The 13033-nt window shown below is 45.7% G+C and overlaps 1 long non-coding RNA gene across 1 annotated transcript; it reads left to right on the top strand.

Annotated features, from left to right (window-relative positions):
• Positions 1–5403: 5403 nt before the first annotated feature.
• LOC146202431 (uncharacterized) lies at positions 5404–8100 on the top strand. The gene is made up of 2 exons (XR_014703706.1): positions 5404–5699; positions 7421–8100. It is a non-coding gene; the product is annotated as an uncharacterized LOC146202431 (long non-coding RNA).
• Positions 8101–13033: the final 4933 nt, after the last annotated feature.

The raw sequence follows: 13033 nt of genomic DNA, 5'->3' as shown, positions 1-13033 counted from the left end.
GGTAATAGGCTTCAATCCGCTGCCAGGACACAAGCTGAGTTTCGCAATGTCCTGAATAAGATTAATTACCGCTTCCGTCGACTTTACAGCTATCTCCTTGACTTTGTTTCCTCGAATGCACACAGCAGCACTCATGGCAGCTTCACCACTGCGATGGAACAGAACTCGCCGATGGCAATTCCTCCGGAGATTCGTCCTCGCTTGAGTGGCACTATGCGAATGTTCATTGCTCAACATCAGAAAGATCGACATTTGTCCCCAGTGGCGGTGGCATGCAGGGCTCCACTGATGCTTCAGGATCAGTGCACTTTTTTTCTTTCTCTGCAGGTCTCCCTGCTGACTGTTTTTGCTCGTACAAGTTGCGCTCCTTTCTGAGAGGCAGGGGTTTCAACAAGTATTTTGGAGTGTCAGGAAACAGCGTTGAAGATGGCATCCTTCGTGAGTTGCGTAACATCCCGTGGGAATCTCAATTACCTTTACTTGTCTTAAAACTTCGCTCAATAAAGCAGGGTTTGAAGTGTCGCTCACAAACGTCGACACTAGCTTGTGTTACAGTAATGTGAGGGCAACCCCGATCCGGATCATCCGATATTTATATATACCGATATTTATATCAACGTCCAGGATTTCCTGTCTGCAACTCACAAAATAATGAGGAAGATATTCACCACTTGTGGGTTTGCCCGCCACTGAAGCCGACAATATCGGCACTAGCTGACGGCAGTGGGCCTTTCGCCGAGCAACCCATCTTCGTACATTGCTTGCACGCAAGGGCCTTATCATCGAATTCTCTCTTGAATTTTATTAGAACACAGCCAACCTATTTTCTTTCATTCATTACGCCTGTTAATAATTTTGTTTTACATATTCCTTTATGCCCTAGCTGAGACAATAAACAATGTTATTGCCTTTGCCGCCGCGCTTGATGTTGCGCTCCCACTCTTGCCTCTTCCCTGCGTCTTTCGGTGTCCTGAAGAGTGAGCATTTCACCTTGCACGAGCGCTACCCGGTCTTGCACCCGGGCAAGAAACACGTGCTATCACGCTTACCCCGTTTTCTGGACATAACGCGATCACATATCCATAAAAAAGGCAGACTTGCACACATGCTAGCTAATTTGCGCGCATTCCGGCTCGCGAGCGAAAAAAAGTGCACGTGGTGCACGAGCCTTGCCACGGCACCAACGGATCAGCGCGGCGGAGATAGCGGAGACTCGCAGTACGGCACAACCGCCACAGCACCACGTACACAACGCGACCATGCTCCGAATGCGTACAGCGCCCCCTGCGCTTTCATCCGGGAAGCGGCCAACCGGTTCCGTAGGGAACCCCGCTCGGACGGCAGACCAGGCAGACTAGCAGATACTTCTAGGGACTCAAACCATAAACTTTTGGCCAAAACTAATGCAAAGATAAACGTTGTTCTACCATAAATAATGTCCTAAGATTGAATATTGTGACTATAAATTACAAAAAGAGAGAGAAACAGAATGCCAGTGTGAGATTTATCCAATATAAGCGATGGCTCTTTCTCAGCTTCGTATTCAGATATGTGGCGCAACAAACACAAACACAAGAGAAGATACACAACACACGCGCACACTAATAAGAATCTGAAAACACTTCCTCTTCACCACTCCTCTTCTGCACTCAGGTACGTCTCATCTTCCTCTTCTTCTCATCTTGCTCTTCTTTGCCAAGGGGATAGTGCTACTCTCTTCCTCGCAGACTGCCATGTTTGGACGATCTTGGCAAAGAAGAGGAAGATGAGAAGAAGAGGAAGATGAGACGTACCTGAGTGTAGAAGAGGAGGAGTGGTGAAGAAAAAGTGTTTTCAGATTCTTATATATAGGGTCTTGAATATTTGGGGGCTGGGATTTAAAAAATTCCTATGCAAAATCTACTGCCCCATTCAAGCTGAAATAACGTTCACAAAGTAGCAAAATATCGTCTACGTTATCTGATAAGTGATTCAACATCGGTACTTGCCTAGATTTTCCGAAATCGAGAAAAAACTGCTCTTGGCGGCGTGCACAATTTTCGCAGAAGAGAGTCGAAAAGCTATTTTGACATGATGCGTCTTCTGCCGAGCAGTGAGACAAGCTCCATCCCGGCCGTTGGCGCGCTTGCCTCGCTGCCCGACAGATGACGCATCATGTCAAAATAGCTTTTCGACTCTCTTCTGCGAAAATTGTGCACGCCGCCGAGAGCAGTTTTTTCTCGATTTAGGAAAATCTAGGCAAGTACCGATGTTGAATCACTTATCAGATAACGTAGACGATATTTTGCTACTTTGTGAACGTTATTTCAGCTCGCATGGGGCAGTAGATTTTGCATAGGAATTTTTTAAATCCCAGCCCTCAAATATTCAAGACCCTGTACATGTTGGTAGTGTGCGCGTGTGTTGTGTATCTTCTCTTGTGTTTGTGTTTGTTGCGCCACATATCTGAATACGATGCAGCAAACTAGCCCCTCAAGCCGTTATTTTGAGGCTCTTTCCCTCTTTCTCCTATTGGCTTAGTTTTTAGCAGCACAAATACCAATATTTCGCACTTAATAGGCAAAATTTGAAATAAATGATTGTTATGAAAATATTTATCGTTGTGCAATCACTTAAGGAAGTTTTTAGTGGCATTTTGGGAAACAGAAACCGTTTATTGGCGACGTCTGCTTTTGCGCCTTCGCTACTATGGCTTTCGCGGTCTATGTACGCACCTTCAAATGATGATGATGATGACGAAAAAAAAAAGAGACATCGCAGTAACGCCACTCCACGTACCCGTGAAAAACCGACTGTCCCGCAACAAGTAGCACACCGGCCCATGATTCTTAGCGCGCCCATGGTGGCTGAAGTGCAGCGCCCTAGAGAGATTTAGCTTACCGGAGACGTATTACGTCTCCCGGAGACGTACAGACGTAGACGTATCGGACGCCTACTGCGCATGCGTGAAAATTGATGTAGACGTATTCGGCTGACACCGGGCAAAACACGTTTTAGCTGTACGTATCGCTATAGTGTTCTAGAATTGAGAAGTGTGCCGTCTGCCGCCGGCGAGCTGGTCGTCTCAGCGATGACAGGGGAGAGGGCGCTGTGTGCAGGAAGAGCGTAGTGAGGAACACTAGAGGAGCGCAGTGAGCGCGGAGCAGACAGCTGGGTGAACCGTCACCGCTAGTTCAATCGGACTCCGAAGGCGCAATAAATTGTGTCGCTTTAGCTCCCACACGCTTGTCTAAATGTATTAAAACGGTTATGTTCATGAACAAAACAACTAGTTCCCTATAAAATAAGCGGCCGTCGTCAGGGAACGGCAATACAAATACAGGCAATGTAAGATACAGATTGCCGACGAACTGACAAGCAACGGCAAGATACATTTCCTGAACGTATTGGGTGCTTTATTTCTCGAACACAAGCGGGAGGTTCAATGACGAATGTCTAACGGAATGATTATGTAAATTTTTAATATTGGATACACGGTTTATGCGGGCTAGACTGAAGTCTTACATCGACGCTCGCACGTACTGAAAACGCAGTGAATGGCGTTTTAGGCTAGGCTAGCGTACTTTTTGCGCCACATGTAAATAGAGGTATGCGAAGATTGCTTGAAGACAGAAATTATGCCAGCGCTTTATTTAAATGTGGGCGAATACATATGAACTGGCAGTCCTACTCAAAACGAAATGAATGAATGAGAGCAGATAGCAATGAACGAAACCACATAATGGACGACGTTAAAAAAAAAATCGCGCAAGAATATGGTACAAACGTATAAAACTGTACAGAACTATATGAGAATATTAATGAACTGTACTAGGCCGTGAATCAATTAAGCTGCTAAATTTGAAAACACACAAGAGAAAGTAGAATGATTAAAGTCCTCAAACACGATTACTTGCATCTCCTCAGCTTTAGGTGCTTTACCTGCTCTGCTTTAGAGGTCTGCTCTTGGTTTAGCAACTTGGCATAAAAACGCAATCGCCTGAGGACGTAGAACTTCACTGTGTTAAGTGTCATTTCTTTGTCATGAGTAGGGCAACCAAACTTGGAAACCTCTGCGCTTTGCAAAAACAAAGCAAATTCATGCATGCTATTTGCGTTAGCCTTTCTTGAACTAAAAAAAAAAAACCGTGAAAGACTCTTCCAGCGTGTGCACGAGCTTTGCAAGCTCCGAGGACGGATAAAGAAGACCTCCGTGGTCGAAGTTTGAGATAAATTGATTTTCTTCTTTTTGTGCCACGCACGATTTGCTTGAAATGAGATAAGCGGAGCAAGTACTGCATTTTGACTTCTTCATGAACTTTCTAGCGACATATCCTGCAATATAAGCTATGAGACGGCTAGAACTGTGCCTAGTGACGTATCTGTGGTCATCTGAAGGAAGGGAATTCAAATTAGCTTCGACGTCCTCGAGCCTTCCCTCGTCAACCAAACGGTCAAGCTCATCAATAGGATTTGAAAGAAGCTGGGTAGGTTTCTCGCTTGTACGGCTAATTCCAAGTAAGGCATTTACAATTTCAGCATTACAATTTCCTGTCTTTGGGGGCTTCGCTAAGTTGTAAAATGCCGGGGCATTAACTGTCCTAAAAATTGAGCCGCGTGGGATGATCGTTGCAGCCATTAAATTGCCTCACGATGCCGAAGAGGTTTTCTGGTTTGTCTTGGCTTAGTCTCGATGTGATAATGTATGTAAAACCGCATTGTGCAGATAAGTAGTCAACGAGGTCGACTGTGGACTGCAAAGTTACCCGAAGGCCTTCCGCGGTGGTGTTGCTTAGGAAACCATGCTTTGAGTCAACCATGCTTTGAGTGTATTTCGAGAAGGGAAGGGTTCGAATAGGGAAGGCAGCAGAAAGAGCGCGCAATGAGCAAGAAGAAAGAACGAAAGGAAGGAAAAAAAGCATTCAATAAAAAAAAAGGGGGGGGGGGGGGGGGGGGCGAAAGTCATACGAGACGGGCGGAACTGCTACTGTGCTCTCTGCAAACATGTGTTTTCCTGCTTGACCAATCATCGCTCTTCGCTCAACAACGCGCCATAGTACAACAGCCAGAGAAGCAACGCGATGCAACCAAATTCACGCAGGAAACGAGCCGCTGAAGCAGACGTCCCAAGCGTTTCCTCTGCGGCGCGCGCGCTTGTGATGCGCTCCTACGGCTGACAGCGCCACCTACGCTTTTCATCGCTCCGGCGACCACGTCGCTCCCATTGCCGCGCGCCGAAGACGGCACACTTCCCAATTCTAGAACACTATAGTATCGCCCATACGTAAGGGTGCGTTCCAATACCCCCTCGTAGACGTCTACTTCTAACCTGAACTTGCAGAGAGCCGGCTCCGTGAACTGCGCATGCGCGCACAGAACCAAAGTGGAAAGGAGGACGCGTTGATTCTCTCGACGAAAGTGACGTCAAACAACTTTTAGTATTTGCTTTTTTCTGGAAATAAGCCTCAAACCCAGATGCCAATTACCCCGTTTCGAACCACCGCACCCGAGCAAAAGCTGGCGCGCTTTTCGGGCAACGGGTGCTCGCGCCTTGCGAGCCCTAGGTCGCTTTTCATGCGTCGGCTTGTTTTAGTTTGCGGGGCATCATCCCGATAGATGCAAATTCGGTGAAAATCTGATTCAGTTTGTGGATTGTTGCCCTAAATTCAACAGCGTAGCCTTCGGTCCTGTTCCTGGCCTGTCTGCAGCCTCCGACTACGGTGAGTCGTACGCGAATGATGGTGTTTCGTACATGCCCGCGAGCTCTAGGTAAAGTATTTGTCGGCGTTCTGCTACCGTCTTGCAGCTTTTTTAACGAGTTTTTACACGGCAGTGCAGCTATGCGGTAGTCACAATTACTGACGCGGCGTAATCACGCGACAGTCTCCGGGCGAAGGCATGTGGAGACTGCATAATGGCGTCGATCCCGTTTCTTCGCGCTTGAAACAACCGTTGCATACCTGCTGCTGTGCACCGATCAGTCGCCGGTTGCTGTTGTCTTCGGGGTGCACTGGGGTATTGGGACGTACGCGGCGACTTACAGATTATGTGAAACTATTTGTGAGTCGAGAGTCGCGGAAGTTTGTAATTTGCTTTTTTTTTTTTTTTAAGATTCTTCGTTTGTAGTCTAGTTTGTTTGGGCAGTAGCAGGCATTTTGGTGTGGTGCGCCAGCGTGAACGCGCTGGTTTATGATCAGGAGGTTTTATTGCCTTCCTCGCAGCTTCAGCAGATAGAGTGGCTGGGCCCATAGAAACGGTCGTGCTTCCGTCAAAAAACTGTCGTAAGGTATTTATCTATGCGGCCCATACGTGGTGCTGCAGTGCAAGAGGTCAGCTTCTTTACAGTGTCGACGAAGTGCTAAAGAAGGGGAGTTGCTGGCTAGCTGAGAGATAGTATAAGTGTAAACTGGCCCAGTGCGAAATGAGCCCCGGAGTGAAACGAGCCTACTGCTCAGCATAAAATTGCTACAAGATACGGGCGTATACCCGCACGAATTTATTGTGCTTATATGCTCACACGTTCCACTGGTCGAGTACTCACATCGGTGCATGCAGCAATGAGGGTGACTCTTCGGCTATCATAGGTTCTTGCCCATGAGAGTATCTGCCCTTTTACTACGAAAATAACTGCATTGGTAGAACTCGCTGAGCTTGTTTATATAGACTTAACACTTCGAATGCATGTCGCTACCGCAGGGTTCCCTAATATATACCTTTTGCTTGCTCCAACAGCGTCATCACTTTGAGAAAACTGGGAATGATAGCAGAAACAATGCCTCCATAAATAGTGGGCAGTGCTTGGCTTCAAGCTTCTGTCAAGGCCATGGACAGCTTATTTGAAAACAAAGCAATAATTAACCTGAGGTGGTACGTTTTGTTGAGGGGAGTGAGGCACCGTTGCATGTACAGCCTTTGTCAAAAGTGTAGAGCCCGGGGGGGTCCGCTTCTGAGCCGAATAGTGGCACTGATGTACAATTAGTTGAGGCCTTTCCCACTGAAGGGGGTAGGACAAAAATCTTCTTGCCATCAACAAAGTTGGAATACCGGAAATTCATTACAAGCCGCAGGAACTGGCCCAGAAGCAGAACCCCTGGGCTCTACACTTTTGACAAAGACTGTTCCTCGTAATCCTGTCAAAGAGCTTGGCAGTTGCTGCTATAAGCACTCTTGATTACAATTCCATGCAAGCCGCAGCATATTCCGCACTTACTGCACACATGATTTACCTTAGTCTCCTTGTTGCTATTTCAGTGTTTTGCAAGTGTGCTAAATATTTGTATTTGTGCTAGCATTGACTGCTAGTCTCGTTACTGCCTTTTTCCTTCTGCGGCAGGCACTCTCACTTGCTTTATTCAAATCAAATTCTACTGTGAGTGAGTTTGCTGAATTTATGCAAACTAAATGTAATTGCTGTATTACTCTCATTTATTTACATTTACAGAGGCAAGGAATACTCGGGGCCGACGTACGAGTTTCCTCTACCAGTTGGATTCCGCCGCTACCTCAGTAGTGCAGTGAGCTGTGACTGGTGTGACCAAATGGACACTCACTCCTTCTACTGGTTTAGAGCGTGCTCCTAGTTAAGTTTAAAATATCTTGCTTGCAATGTATTTAATATTGTTGTGGAATATTGTCACCCTTGCATTTGCTGATATGTTATTATTTGGAAAGCATTCAGAGTGATTTTGGACGCATGATTTGCAGTGGCGGGAGGTCGAGAAGCACAAATGTGTGACTGCAATTTTTTTCCTCTCTAGTTTTCAGCCTTTAGAATTAAAGCAACAGATTGATATGTGAACAGGCCTGGCATGGATTAAAGAGTTTGTCATATACAACAACACTTGACCCTTGCGGGGGTAACACAGCTGTGGTTATCTGAGCAAAAGTTCTCTGTATGTGATGGCGTCCGAAACACGGCATTATCTTAAGTAACTTGGCATGGAATCGGCCACTTCTTGCATTCTCTTGACAGCATCTATTGTAATGTGTGCTAGGCGACATGCCTTCGGATCTGTCTGCAGCAGTTGCCTTGATGTATCAAGATGGGGTGGTTGTTGCGAGTTGGAAATTCCTATTCTCCAGACTACACCAATAAAATGCAGTGAAGCCAAATACCAGGAACCAATGTGTTATGTGGTTCATTGTGAAGGCTTGCCATTCTCGTAACTTTGCCAAATTGCTAGAAACATTATTTTTAAGTCCGGTCTTCTTTTGCTCATAGCACAACTCATTTCGTGCATTTGTCAACTTTTTGTGGTTTATGGTTGGCACATTTTGCAGAGGGTGACAAAATTTGAGCTGGTGTGCCACGAAGGTTAAATATCTGTTTATTGAACTCTTCTCGGGAAGCTACATGCAAATACTGCCTAATGTGGCTGTGAGGGCTTTGCACTTGATTGATGTACCGGTGCATTACTTGTGGCAGCTGGTCTACATTGTACAGGACTGCCACTTTAAGGAGCACCAGCACTGCTATGAAGCAGATTCCCAGCATTGTTCCTGGTGGAGGCAAACCACTGTAGATGTCCTCATTCCAGTGCAGCTTCAGCCAGTGAAGTTTCACAATGCCCGTGTTGGACAAACAAGAGGCCTATGAACTTGAGCATTTCACTTAGTCATTTCTTCTAAACATCCGTCAAAACAAGCAACCTGTTGGTTTCCCCAAAATCCCTGTACAATCATATTTATTTTTATTTTTACAAATAGTTTGTATAAGCTGGAGAGCCTTCACTCAAGTATACACTAGGTTCCTATCTACGTGAAAACTACACGCTTGTGTGCCAGTGTCAGCAGACCGTTGCTAACGATTGTGGAAACCCTCCTAAACAGAGATAAAACTGAGGACATGCAGCGATCATGTGTACATACTCAAAAGCAAGTGGGTACGGAAACTATGTGCACCTTTGGCCACTAGTTGGCATTACAGGTGGTTGTAGTACCTGAATCGCTAAAAGCTGAAATCAGAGCTTCTTCTGACAGACTCTTCTGGCTTCTTTGCTGCTAGTGCAATAAAAAAAATCTGTAGCTGAAGTTGCTGAATCACACAATTTCAGTGTTTTTTGTTGTGCGGCCTGACATGAACATTTCTTCATCTAAGCTGCCACCATTCTTCAGATACAGATCGCTTGTGTGTCACCACTTGGTGCGATGTTACTCTGTGTCACCAGGGGTAGAGACAGACAATTGGAGGAGGAGGATACGCTACAACAGGACATGTACTTGCAGACTAACAGGAAAAATAAGGAGGCCTTAGGAAAGCTAAAGAATACGGTAAACGCCGCCATGAGGCTCACTGAAAGAATCGCCAATCTAAAGAGAGGATTGCAGGAAAAGGAGTCAAGTCATTTGGTACAGGCATTCGTGATCAGTAGAACAGTTTATGCGACGCCTTGTATGAATATGGACGTGACGGAGGAAAACAAGGTGGACGCTATGATTAGGCTGGCATATAAGGCGGCCCTTGGGTTACCTAACATTGCTTCTACCGAAAGTCTATGGGATTCATCATCATCAGCCTGACTATACCCATTGCACTCTCCCATATTTCTCCACTTAACCCGGTTCTGTGCTAGGTTGCATCCGCTTCACCCCTGCGAACTTCTTAATCCGCCCATCTAACTTTCTGCCGCCCCCTGCTACGCTTTCCTTCCCTTGGAATCCAGTTTGTTACCCTCAGCGACCATCGGTTATCCTCTCTTCGCACTACATGTCCGGCCCATGTCCATTTCTTCTTAATTTCCACTAGAATGTCGGTAACTTGAGTTATTTCTCTGACCCACTGTGCACGCTTCCTCTCTCTTAATGTTACCTCTACCATTTTTCGTTCCATAGCCCTCTGGGTTGTCCTCAACTTAAGTAGAACTCTCCTGGTTAGCCTCCACGTTTCAGCCCCATAGGTGAGTACAGGTAAGATGCAACTGTTGTATACTTTCCTCTTGAGCGATAACGATAAGCTGCTAGTCATAATCTGCGAGTGCTTGCGAAATGCGCTCCATCCCAATCCTGTTCTTCTTATTTCCTTTTCATGGTCCGGATCTGCGGGTATTGCCTGTCCAAAGTAGACATATTCGCCTACTACTTCCAGTACTCCGCTACCTAATGTAGACTGCTGTTCCTTTCTGAGGCTGTTGAACATTACCTTAGTCTTCTGCATATTGATTTTCAAGCCTACCTTTCTACTTTTCCTGTCTAGGTCATCAATCATTATTTGCAGTTCATCCCCCCGAGTTGCTTAGCAAGGCAATGTCATCAGCAAATCGCAGATTACTGAGGTATTCTCCATCTACCCTTATCCCTCACTGCTCCCATTCCAAGTCTCTGAATACTTCCTCTAAGCAAGCTGTGAATAATACTGGGGAGATTGTGTCTCCTTGCCTAACACCTTTCTTTATCGGAATTTTGTTACTTTCTTTATGCAGAACTATGGTTGCTGTGCAGCCACTATATATATCTTCCAGCACCCCCTGATTTCGCAATGCCTGCATCACCGCCGAAGTTTCAACTGAGTCAAATGCTTTTTCGTAATCAATGAATGCTATGTATAAGGGCTGGTTATATTCCGAGCATTTTTCTATCACCTGATTGATGGTATGGATATGATCGATAGTAGAGTACCGTTTCTGAAGCCCTGCTTGATCCTTTGCTTGATTGCAGTCTAAGGTTGCCCTGATTCTATTAGCGATTACCTTAGTAAACACCTTATACGTAACAGACAGTAAGCTGATTGGTCTAATTTTTAAGGTTCTTAGCATCCCCTTTCTTATGAATGAGGATAATGTTTGCGTTCTTCCATAGTTCCGGTACTATCGATGACACCAGGCACTGCGTATACAGGGTAGCCAGTTTTTCTAGCACGATATCTGCCCAGCACAGCCGCCCCAGGAAATACATACTTGCCACTCACATTGCCACTGCTTTCCTCCGTCCCCATTCCAACATGCGAGAGCTGTCATTGGAATCTTGCGAGCAGTTGCATGGTTGTGCTGTTTACCTTTAAATCTGTCAGTGAAGAACTTAGTGATAGATACTGATTGATAATGATAGTGACAGTGATGATAATGACAGAGATTACTATGATGTCATGACGTTACCAGGCGACTCGAGCACATGTGAAAGTTAACCTGATCCAGTCGTCAGTGCAGCACCTTTCATTTGGCGTTTGCTCTAACGCCACATGACACAGCATACAAAAGCAGACGCAGTACAGCAAGCATCATCAGCATTTCAAATTGGTTTACAGGAAAGAAAAGGCGTATCTCACACTTCTCCGCGAACACCTGAATCGAGCCATAAGGAAAATGAGGAAGGAGGTGCCATAGTGGAGGGCATCAGACCACCATGCAATAAAGGCTTTCACCTCATTGCTCTTTAGTGGTCCAAAGTGCCCCTAGAGTTTTTACTTTTTGCTCGTATGAGCATTCAGTTCAGTGCTGCATAGTGTGATGTTAAAAAAGCACGAGTACCAGGGACCGATGCATTTGTCACCTGCAGTCGCTCATTGCGACCTTGGCTGTTCCTTTTATGTTATTTTGTGTTTGTCATGACACATTCATGTGTTACCCCGCCGGGATGGCGCAGTGGTTAGGGCGCTTCCTAAGGATGCGGGATCGAATCCTGGCCTCGGCGACCGCTTTTCGAATGGAGGCGAAAGGCAAGGCGACCGTGTGCTGTGGAATGTCAGTGTACGTTAAAGAACCCCAGGTGGTCGAAATTTCCGGAGTCCTCCACTACAGCGTCTCTCATAGCCCGAGTCGCTTTGGGACATTAAACCCCACAGACCATTCCATGTGGTTCTGCCAGATATACAGTAACTTGGCACTAGCTAACAGAAAGTCGCTGTAGAGAGTAGTGATGTGGTACTAGCTGGTATTATATTGCGCAGGGCCACTCTAGCATTTTTTTTTTTTCCCGGAAGCTTAAATGGAATTCTTTTTGACTGGGGCAGAAAAGTTTCGCAATTTGAACGCCCGTGCTCTTCTCTAGCGTTGTTCTGTGCCTGCACTTCACTGCAGTGCAGGCTTGAGCCAGCGGCAAACGTATACATAACCAGCGCTGCCAGCTTTGGCGAATTAGTCTGCTCGAGGTTGCGGTTACAAAAAATAAAAATAAGCATCAAGATACCCCGCATGCTCACTTGAGATGCAGACTAAAGGTCGTTCCTGCAGGAAGCATAATCAAATTCAGATGTGGGTTTCAGTTTGAGCACAAGCAGAGTGGTGAGTGCTTTTCCACATTAACAGTGTTGAGCTGCCCTTCTGCCAGGAAGTGCTCTTTGCGAACTGATAAGTACAGAACCCCATTACAGTAAAGTCACCGGGACCGGCCAAAATCTTACTATATCAGTTGTTAGTGATGACACGGTCCTGAAGATACTATCTCGTAATTAAAGTCTGCTTACTAAGCACATCTTGTTGCTTTATGAAAAGAACGCTCTAAAATGCCTTCCATCACTCTCTTATCATCTCTGTGCTATTTCCTTTTTCTTTTTTTTTTTCTTTTACAGCTTGTAGAAGTACCTGTTTAGCATGAATGCAACATGGATACAAATACAGCCGAGCTTGATTCCAGCTGAGAACCAAAGCATTGCGTGAGCGCAGCATCATCTTCCGCTGTTTCCATCTTTTAAGAGGCAATAGATGAAAAATGCGCGACAGTCCAGCACTGCAAAACCTCACAAGCCACGCCTCCAATTCTTGCCACTACTCCTTCGTGCTGAACAGTGTTGTGTGAATGTTCGGCCGTTTCTTCGCTTCCCTTTTTCTTGCTGCACTTTTACTCTATTTTTAAGTGACCGGCCGTCTTCTTTTTGTGTTTGGTCAGCTTTACATTTTTCCCGCTACGTGCTGCATGCTTTCCCTCACGGCTCCAAGGCCTTAAAGTTGGCTTCTTCTCAGTGCTGATGAGCCTAGCGGTAAAACCATAAAAAAAAAAAAGCACTACTTATTTTTTTTTTTTTAAGAAAAAATTTCCTCGCGATTCCATGTAATGCGTGTGCAGCAATGACATTTCGTGAGAAGTCGACGCCACGGCCAGACGTTGTTTAGTATAACCTAGT

This window comes from Amblyomma maculatum, chromosome 1 (genome assembly GCF_055883805.1).
Source record: "Amblyomma maculatum isolate TAMU_Amacu chromosome 1, ASM5588380v1, whole genome shotgun sequence".
NCBI classification, from domain to species: Eukaryota; Metazoa; Arthropoda; class Arachnida; order Ixodida; family Ixodidae; genus Amblyomma; species Amblyomma maculatum.
The sequence above is the reverse complement of the archived record's forward strand: the minus strand, read 5'-3'. Positions and strand labels throughout refer to the sequence as shown.